Source organism: Poromitra crassiceps (genome assembly GCF_964638095.1).
Source record: "Poromitra crassiceps genome assembly, chromosome: 19".
NCBI lineage: Eukaryota > Metazoa > Chordata > Actinopteri > Beryciformes > Melamphaidae > Poromitra > Poromitra crassiceps.
The window spans coordinates 24559043-24569523 of record NC_139646.1 but is presented as its reverse complement, the minus strand read 5'-3'; positions in this window follow the sequence as shown (position 1 = coordinate 24569523).

The window sequence follows — 10481 nt, the reverse complement described above, 5'->3', positions numbered from 1 at the left end:
AGAGTAGTGGATAGCAGAGCAGTGGAGAGGAGGCAGCATGAAAGGAGCAGAGAATAGTGGGAGAACATGTAAGTCTGTCATGTATCAAATCAAGGGGAAATAATCAGTAGATCTCTGCAATCTTATTTAAGTAACTTTTGTAAGAGATTTTTACCATGGCACTGGGACAGCGGCCCCACCAGGGTTATAAGATGGAAAAGTCACTCACTAACTCAGTCAGTCACTCATTCATGGACGTAGTGAGCTTCATGGTTAAAGGGCCATGGCTAGGGATAGGAAGGTAGTAGAGTCTGGATTTGAGGGGTAGGTAGGCACTTGTTATGTAGATCTAATGGTAATGAGTAAAAGTAGGGCCCCCACCCTGCCTAAGTAGAGTTCCAACAGTAAAACCTGGCCATTTCCACCACTGGGTTGAACTACTTTTTCTGCGTAGCTTGTAGTTTACTAAACTACATTTCTCCCAGGGTAGCTTTGCTGTAGTTTCAACTACTTCCATTGTGAAGTAGTTGGTAGCTTCCGAAGCTATGCTTTCAAAGTAGCTTCCCCAACACTGCCTATTGTAGCCTGAATCTGCAATCTAACCACTAATAATGCTTGTTATCAAACACTAAGTCCTTATTTAAAAGATGGAAGGGAAATGTGTAATTTTACATTACAGCAATACATTTTTTTTTTTTTTTTTTTTATGTGGTTGCTTTTTGAAATGTATCAAAGAAAGGAAGACGGGTTCACAATTAGCTGCTGCCTATAAAGTGTATGCATGCATTGTACCTTTGTAGACACAACAAATGAATGAATGAATGAACATGGTGAATAATTGATACAGAATATTAACACTTAAGAGAGAAAAGGAAAGAAATTTGTGAATATTAATGGATATTCAGAATAGTAAAGGTCAAGACTCTCTTGCTATTTTCCCTACAGTATAATCACACTAAATTGCATTATTCCACTGCGCCTTATATCATTTTGCAGCAGTTATTGAAAAGGATGGCAAATCTTTACAATATTGGTGATTTTTTTCCCTTCACATGGTCATCCCATCATTTTGTAGTATCTCACATCATGAGGAATAGTGATATTGTGAAGTCCGGACATTAGCCTACACTCTTTTTTATATTATTTGTAGCAAACTGAATGTCTGTCTATTTGAAACCCAGGATTTTATCGCCTCATTAAACACGAGAGCCTGGATTGGTCTGACTGATGCAGTGAAAGAAGGAACCTGGAAATGGGTAGATGGAACTTCACTGACCACAGGGTATGACGTTATCAAATGTGTATTTTACTGACTCTCACCGCACTCCTTCCTCCAAACTATTTCAAAGGTAGAAACAACAGCTGGAACAACATAATGAGGAGAGATTATCTGTGCTATGCTATACTTTACGTCTTCAACAGGGGTCTAGGGCCCCCAGGGGGTCCACGGAGGTATTGCAGGGGGTCCGCCAATTTTGGTCAGTAGTTTGTGAGAAATTCTTTTATGTATTTTAGACAGGGCGTCCGGGTAGTGTAGCGGTAGATAACCTGCCTACCAACACGAGGGTTGCAGGTTCGTGGCCCCCGTGTTACCTCTGGCTTGGTCGGGCGTCCATACAGGCACGATTGGCTGTGTCTACGGGTGGTAAGCCGGGATGAGGGTATGTGTCCTGGTCGCTGCACTAGCGCCTCCTATGGTCAGTCGAGGTGCCTGGTCAGGGCAGAAGGGAACTGGTGGGAATAGTCGAGTGTGATCCTCCCACCTGCCGGTGAACCTCCCCACTGTCGGGAGAAAAGAAGCTGCTTGCAACTGCACATGTATCAGAGGAAGCATGGTGCTAGTCTACGGCTCTCCCCAGATCGGCAGAGGGTGGAGCAGTGACCAAGGCAGCAGGGGGAATTAGCCAAGTACAATTGGGGAGAAAATGGGGGGAAATCAGAAAAAAAATATATATATATTCTTTTTTTAGACTAAAAGATTAATATTGAGTAAACTCCAAGCATTATTAGGCAATAATAAGCTACTTTTGACCAAAATGATTTACAAAGCGAATCTGATGAAGCAATATGCGGAACACATAGTTTGCTCGTTCCTGCTTTTTAAATGTAATCTATTAATAAAAAGAAGTGTCATCCTGATATCCTGGTGTGCACTGGATTATAAACGTTATTATAGGCCACACTTAAAATGCAACGCAGCTTTATTTTACTTTTAATTGTAAGGGGTCCCTGCTCTGTGTCTCTATCAACTAAGTCCTTGGGCTGAAAAAGGTTGAAGACCCCTGCTTTAGATATTACACCCAAATGAGAAATTGTGAACTTGGAATGATAAGGTTTTATCTGGGTGGAGTGCAGCTCTGAGATAATGAGCATTGAAATGTGACATTCCATCTGGGAAAACTGTTATGTGCTTTCTGTCTTTTTAAATATTGAACAGCAAAATCGTATTTATTAAAAGTCATTCAAATGTAGATCATTTGATCTTGATTAGAAAAGGAAGGGGAAAAAACAAAGACAGATAGAACCGTATTCCATGCTTGAGAAATGTAATTAATTATGCAGCAGTAATAAGTAAATTTGAACTATTTAAAAAGTTTTTTTAATGTAATGATTTAGTTGATTGAGAGTTGTTGTTTTTATATCTGTAGGTACTGGCGTGTTGGGCAGCCTGATAATGGCGGACGACATGGAAGTGAAGAAGACTGTGTAGAGCATAGGAACACTAGATCAAACAAATGGAATGATTTAAGATGCACGGACCAAAGAAACTGGATCTGCGAGAAAAACATTCTCTGAAATCATTTTCTCTTTCCCTACTGTTGTGTCTACTTCCACAGCTCTGTCTGTCTGTCTGTCTGTCTGTCTGTCTGTCTGTCTGTCTGTCTGTCTGTCTGTCTGTCTGTCTGTCTGTCTGTATGTATGTATGTACTATGTATGTATGTCTGTATGTATGTACTGTATGTATGTATGTATGTATGTATGTATGTATGTATGTATGTATTGTATGTATGTATGTATGTGCTGTATGTCTGTCAGTCACATGTGAAGGCACAGAAAAGAGGTTTGATGGCAATATTTACAGTTGAATTAGATTGTTCAAGATACAAGATACAAGATACAAGAAACTAAATAAATGAAACTAAATACCACCAACCTGGTTGTGTGGCAATAAAAGTAGCCTATATTGTATCTTGTATCTTGTTCAGGTATGAATAAGCATCTGAGCTGAAAGGCCTCTGTAAGATTCATCTGTATTCTGTACTCAAAGGGCCCTATCTTGGATATCCCCTATTTGTGCTTGCGCACCTGTTTGCGTGCCTTAACGAGAGCAGACCGCCTTGCGCACTTGTCCAGGTGTTATGCCGAGTTTTGCACCCCCGCCCGACAGCAGCTAAACGCATCCCCACCTCACGGGAGCATTAATGTAATGATTTATACAGAAGTGGTTATAGTTTTAATGGACTACATCATCCATCATGCACTGACTGGGCGTCCACATACTGTAATTCATAATTGGTAGCTATAGTCAACTAAGCTACTTACTTGATAAAAAGCCCTCCTTTATTATAGTCAGAGTGGACAAATGGCCTGAAAACGATGCAAACATTTATGATATATCATCATGGAAAACAAAGTGATCCTGCCGCTCTCTAAACACAGTCGCCCAGCGAAATCTCACCATCAGTATAATTAATAATTATGTAGTTTTCCTCTGTACAATTCTTCTTACATCTCCCATTAATTTCATTATGCAGTGTTTTTGTTCATATCATGTTTTGTAGATTTACATTTTTGCAATAAAAAAAACGTGTCTGATGAAGTGGGTGTGATTTCTTGATAGAAAACAGAAAACACTCCAAACCTCTTGTGTGTGTGTGTGTGTGTGTGTGGGGGGGGGGGGGGGGGGGTTAAACTACAGAACACTAATGGAGGAATTGAAATGAAACGTATGTGCAATACTTCTTCGAACAATACAATGTACAAATATGTAAATTGGCCTGATATCAATTACAAGCAGAGTTGTTTATTGGAGCAACAACTGTCATTCCAGCTATTGTTATTTTCTAGCACTTATCTAAAATAGAACTACCATACCAAAATAAAATGAAAATGAAAAAGAGAAGAATTGACAATTAATTACAATACAGCTTCTTATTTTTTTCTTTTTTTTACAAAGAACAGAGGATGTAGCCGACATAAACTGAAACACAAAATGGTCACAATATGAAATTATGGCATGGTAAACAAATTCATATAAAAACATCTTTGGAAACTGTATTTAACTGATTCAGTGTTTCCCCTACCATTCTACAGGCCTGTGGGTCCGTCAGGCCAGGCCAGAAAAAATATTGCATTTATTTATTTATTTTTATTTATTTTCCTGCTCTCCCCAAAATTTCAATAAACCTTTATGGCATATTGTTACAGTACAACAATACTGGTGTTGACAGTGTTGACAGTAATAGAAGATGCCAACTCATTCAAAACAATAAGCATCTTGCTTTTAGGAGCATTGTGCCAACGTGCAGCGCTGTTCCAAAACGTGTCAATGTGTGTCATTGCCCATCCCATAATACAACTGTTCTGTTCGCATCGCATCTCATAATAGTATGATGATACTTGGGATGCCATTGCGAATATAGATGCGAACAGGTTAGCTAAAAGTTTAGCGTCGCCAGCGAGGGCCCCCACCGTTGCGGTCGGGGGACGTTTCGAAATCCCTCCAGGCCTGAACATTTTTCTAGGGTAAACACTGGATATGTATTAAAAGGACATTTTGCAACACTTAATAATAACTACACACTATTCAGCATTAGTTACATATTAGTAAATACTTAATTCATCATTTATAAAGCATTGTTCATAAAATACTCAGCATTTGTAAGTAATTCATAAACACAGTTATAAATGTTTCATTCCTGATTAATAAGCTAATTTATAATGTATTTAAAAAATGTATTTAATCTAATTTATAAATTCTTTGTAAGGCATAGAAAGTCTTCACTTTAGATTAGGTCACACAAAATACTTAACTAACAACTAATTACCTTAATTGCATGGAGCATACCTATGCTATGCGGGTGGCCAGGGGTGGTCCTAGGCACACCCTGAAATCTGATTGGCCACCCCAGTTGCCACCCAAAAATCCTAGGAGAGAGGGGGTGACATGCGGCAAAGGACCACGGGGCAGATTCAAACCCGGGTCGGCCGCATGAAGGATTAACTTTTGTGGTACCAGGTGAGCCACCGGGACGGCCCAACTTTAAAATATTTGCGGGGGAACAGTGGTTTGTCATCATTGATGTTGATTTCATTAATAGCAGTTCAATCAGGGGACTTGATGAATAAACAATGATTTTATTATGATGATGAACATGATGATGATTCTTTACAGAATATTATGATGAGAAAGGTATATTGAGATCGAGCTGGGTCAGCTCGAAACCGCCCAGCCATTTATACCCCCCTGTGGAGTCTAGATACTGGTGATGGTGAAACCTCTTGATGACTGATGGATCAAGGAACTTGGCGGAGACGGGGAGGTGGTGGGTGTGCGCCAGCCAGCAGGGTTTAGAGAGAGACTGAAGACACAAAAAGGCATATTTATGCACACAGCAGCCATGTGATAGGCTGCCTAAGGGGAGTGCCACAATGTGATAGGCTAGCAGTGCAGGTGAACAAAGGTGTATGAGGTGATGTGCCGCTATGCTATTGGCTTAAACTAGGAGGCAACCACTGATTATTCAATTATCACCAGGAAGCTGACAGGTTAATAGGTGAGCAGTGCAGTGACTGGGGAACCGATGAGGATTAAGATCATCCTGTCTGAACCTTTGTTTGTACTCCATTTTTCAAAGTTCATAGTGAAGTTATGAGCATCTCCATTTTTCTCATAGCCTGGTTGCTTCAAGATATGAACCAAACTGATTCACTAATGTCGCTATTTATGGTGGAAAATTAACTGACCAAAGGTCAGTCAGATAATAAGACCATTAAAAGAATCAATGACCTGTGACTTCCTCTATTTTCTAATCTTCCCTTTACTTTAGTTGAACATTTATAGCTACTTCTCTATTTCCTGAACATTGAAATACAGTGAGCTGGAAGATGTTGAGCAGATCAGAATAGAGCACCCTACAGTAGAGCATCTAGTAGGCTAAATCTGAATTGATTCAGGAACACAGCTGAAGTGTGGTGAGAAAACCCTGTGATACAGCGATGTCTGAGGATCTGTACGCCAAGCTAGACCTCACCAGTCTAGAGACGCCTGTGTATGAGAGCGCAGACAGCCTGAAGATTTATGAAAACGACTGGGTGGAGGGGAGTACGCCACCGACGCTACAGGACACTACTGAGGGTCAACGTCAAAGTATCTATCTATCTATCTATCTATCTATCTATCTATCTATCTATCTATCTATCTATCTATCTATATCTATCTATCTATCTATCTATCTATCTATCTCTATCTATCTATCTGTCTATCTATCTATCTATCTATATATATATCTATCTATATACAGTGTTGTGTGTGTGTGTGTGTGTGTGTGTGTGTGTGTGTGTGTGTGTGTGTGTGTGTGTGTGTGTGTGTGTGTGTGTGCGTGTGTGTGCGTGCGTACGTGCATGCACGCGCGCGTGTGTGTCTGTGTGTGTGTGTGTGTGTGTGTGTGTGTGTGTATAAGTATAGCATAAAAGAAACAGAAACACATAAGAGCAATAGCCTACATTTGAAAAGAAGGAGAAAACTATGAGGAACACTAGCAGTTCAATGTGCTAGTCAATAATACAATCTCAGTCAGTCATATTACACTCCAAACAAAATATAATATTGAATGTATTGGGTTTCAACTATTATAAACTTAATTGAGAGGCATATTTTGCTGGCAGTGTGCATTGTGTAGGCTATTATATTTGATTTCATATAGCCTATCACACAGTTAATGTAGTTAATGTTTTTTTTACAAAGTAGTTTGAACTACTTTTTCTGTGTAGCTTGTAGTTTGCTAAACTACATTTCTCCCAGGGTAGCTTTGCTGTAGTTTCAACTCCTTCCATGGTGAAGCTTTCAAAGTAGCTTCCACAACACTGGCTATCATGCTTTTGAAGTGCGGAACGCAAAAGTACTCTAACAAGCCAGTTTGTATCATAACTAGTAACTAATTACTTTTAAAAGCGACTTGACCCAACACAGTTAATTTGTGCCCACAGTCACTCCAGTCACAGTTAGTTCAGAAAAGAGGAATCCTTTCGGAGCTGCTGCAGTGTTTCTGAGTCTGCTGTGTCTTCTCCTCCTGGCTGGGATCATCGGCCTGGGAATCCAATGTGAGTGTTCAGTTTGATAATGGCTGTTATAGATCATCTAAATAAGTCATGTGAATTATAAAGATCTGATATGAGCCCCCAACATGTCATTCACTTGCTATGGCAGTTATTCAGGACAAAACCAGCTGGAACGAGGAGAGAAATCAACTGCAGGTGGACAATGCTAACCTGACCAGTGAGAGAGACCAGTTACAGACCAGTAACAACAACCTGACCAGAGAGAGAGACTGGTTACAGACCAGTAACAACAACCTGACCCAAGAAAGAGATGAATTACAAAAGCAAGTATGTGGTGAGTGAAATGTTGTAAATCTCATTTTCAGACTATTGAAACATTTGGGAGCATTTTTGTGAATTCATTGTAGCCATGCACTTCCAAATGAATCTGAAAATGTATCCAAATGTATCCATCCATTTTCAAGCCACTGATCCTTTAGTGTTGCAGTGGCAACAGGGCCAGCAGCAACGCCTCCTTTTTCCACAACCAAGGTGGCTCTGGTACCATGTACACTTATGAGAGTCCCTATGTTCAAACATGGTGTGTGTATTATGACCAGTCTGTGACTTGTTCAGAAACAACAAAGCAGATTCAGATCAGACAGCCCATTCCTCTCAGTCATACTTTATTGTCTCTGTGTGGGGAAATATATCCTCTGCATTTGACACATCCTGTACAGTAGGCTACCTATCTAGAACCGATGAGCAGTGGGCAGCCACAGTGCAGCGCCTGGGGACCAATTCCAGTTATTTTGCCAGTGCCTTGGTCAGGGGCACTGAGAAGAGTATTAACCCTAACATACATGATGTCTTTGATGGTGGGAGGAAACCGGAGGACTCAGGATGTGTCATTTTGTGCTGTCAAACAGCTTGCTGTCCTGACAACTGGCAGAGTTTTGGCTGCAGCTGTTATTTCATCTCCACTCAAAAGAAAAACTGGCAAGAAAGCAGAGTTGACTGTGAACATAAAGGTGCTCTGCTGGTGATCATATCTAGCAAAGAGGAACAGGTGAGCTCAAGTCACATGGTAGATTCAACAATTAAGAGCTTCTGTTTTTCCTGCACCTATTGTAGCCTGAATCTGCAATCTAACCACTAATCATCCTTGTTATCAAACACTAAGTCCTTATTTAAAAGATGGAAGGGAAATGTGTAATTTTACATTACAGCAATACATTAATTTTTTTATTTATGTATTGATTTATGTGCTTGCTTTCTGAAATGCATCAAAGAAAGGAAGACGGGCTCACAATTACACAGAGCTGCTGCCTAAAGTGTATGCATGCACTGTACCTTGTAGACACAACAAATGAATGAATGAACGAATGAACATGGGGAATAATTGATACAGAATATTAACACTTAAGAGAGAAAAGGAAAGAAATGTGTGAATATTAATGGATATTCATAATAGTAAAGGTCAGACTCTCTTGCTATTTTCCCTACAGTATAATCACACTAAATCTCATTACATATTTATTCCACTGTGCCTTATATCATTTTGCAGCAGTTATTGAAAAGGATGGCAAATCTTTACAATATTGGTGATTTTTTTCTTCTTCACATGGTCATCTCTGTTCCTTTTGTAGTATCTCACATCAGGAGGAATAGTGATATAGTGAAGTCCGGACATTAGCCTACACTCTTTTTTATATTATTTGTAGCAAACTGAATGTCTGTCTATTTGAAACCCAGGATTTTATCGTGTCATTAAACACGAGAGCCTGGATTGGACTGACTGATGCAGAGACAGAAAATACCTGGAAATGGGTAGATGGAACTCCACTGACTACAGGGTATGACGTTATCAAATGTGTATTTTACTGACTCTCACCACACTCCTTCCTCCAAACTATTTCAAAGGTAGAAACAACAGCTGGAACAACATAATGAGGAAGAGATTATCTGTGCTATGCTATACTTTACATCAGTGGTCTTCAACAGGGGTCTAGGGCCCCCAGGCGGTCCACGGAGGTATTGCAGGGGGTCCGCCAATTTTGGTCAGTAGTTTGTGAGAAATTGTTTTATGTATTTTAGACTGGCTGTCCGGGTAGTGTAGTGGTAGATAACCTGCCTACCAACATGAGGGTTGCAGGTTCGTGGCCCCCGTGTTACCTCTGGCTTGGTCGGGCGTCCATACAGGTACGATTGGCTGTGTCTACGGGTGGTAAGCCGGGATGAGGGTATGTGTCCTGGTCGCTGCACTAGCGCCTCCTCTGGTTAGTCGAGGTGCCTGGTCAGGGCAGAAGGGAACTGGTGGGAATAGTCGAGTGTGATCCTCCCACATGCTATGTCCTTCCGGTGAACCTCCCCACTATCGGGGGAAAAGAAGCGGCTGGCAACTGCACATGTATCAGAGGACGCATGTGTGTCTACGGCTCTCCCCAGATCGGCAGAGGGTGGAGCAGTGACCGAGGCAGCAGGGGGAATTAGCCAAGTACAATTGGGGAGAAAATGGAGGGGAATCAGAAAAAAAAAATATATATACTGTATATTCTTTTTTTAGACTAAAAGATTAATATTGAGTAAACTCCAAGCATTAATAGGCAATAATAAGCTACTTTTGACCAAAATGATTTACAAAGTGAATCTGATGAAGCAATATGCGAAACACATAGTTTGCTCGTTCCTGCTTTTTAAATGTAATCTATTAATAAAAAGAAGTGTCATCCTGATATCCTGGTGCACTGGATTATAAATGTTATTATAGGCCACACTTAAAATGCAACACAGCTTTATTTTACTTTTAGTTGTAGGGGTCCCTGCTCTGTGTCTCTATCAACTAAGGGGTACTTGTGCTGAAAAAGGTTGAAGACCCCTGCTTTAGATATTACACCAAAATGAGAAATTGTGAACTTGGAATGATAAGGTTTTATCTGGGTGGAGTGCAGCTCTGAGATAATGAGCATTGAAATGTGACATTCCAGCTGGGAAAACTGTTATGTGCTTTCTGTCTTTTTAAATATTTAACAACAAAATGGCATTTATTAAAAGTCATTCAAATGTAGATCATTTGATCTTGATTAGAAAAGGAAGGGGAAAAAACAAAGGCAGATAGAACCGTATTCCATGCTTGAGAAATGTAATTAATTATGCAGCAGTACTAAGTCGATTTGAACTATTTAAAATGTTTTTTAATGTAATGATTTAGGTGATTGAGACTTGTTTATATCTGTAGGTAC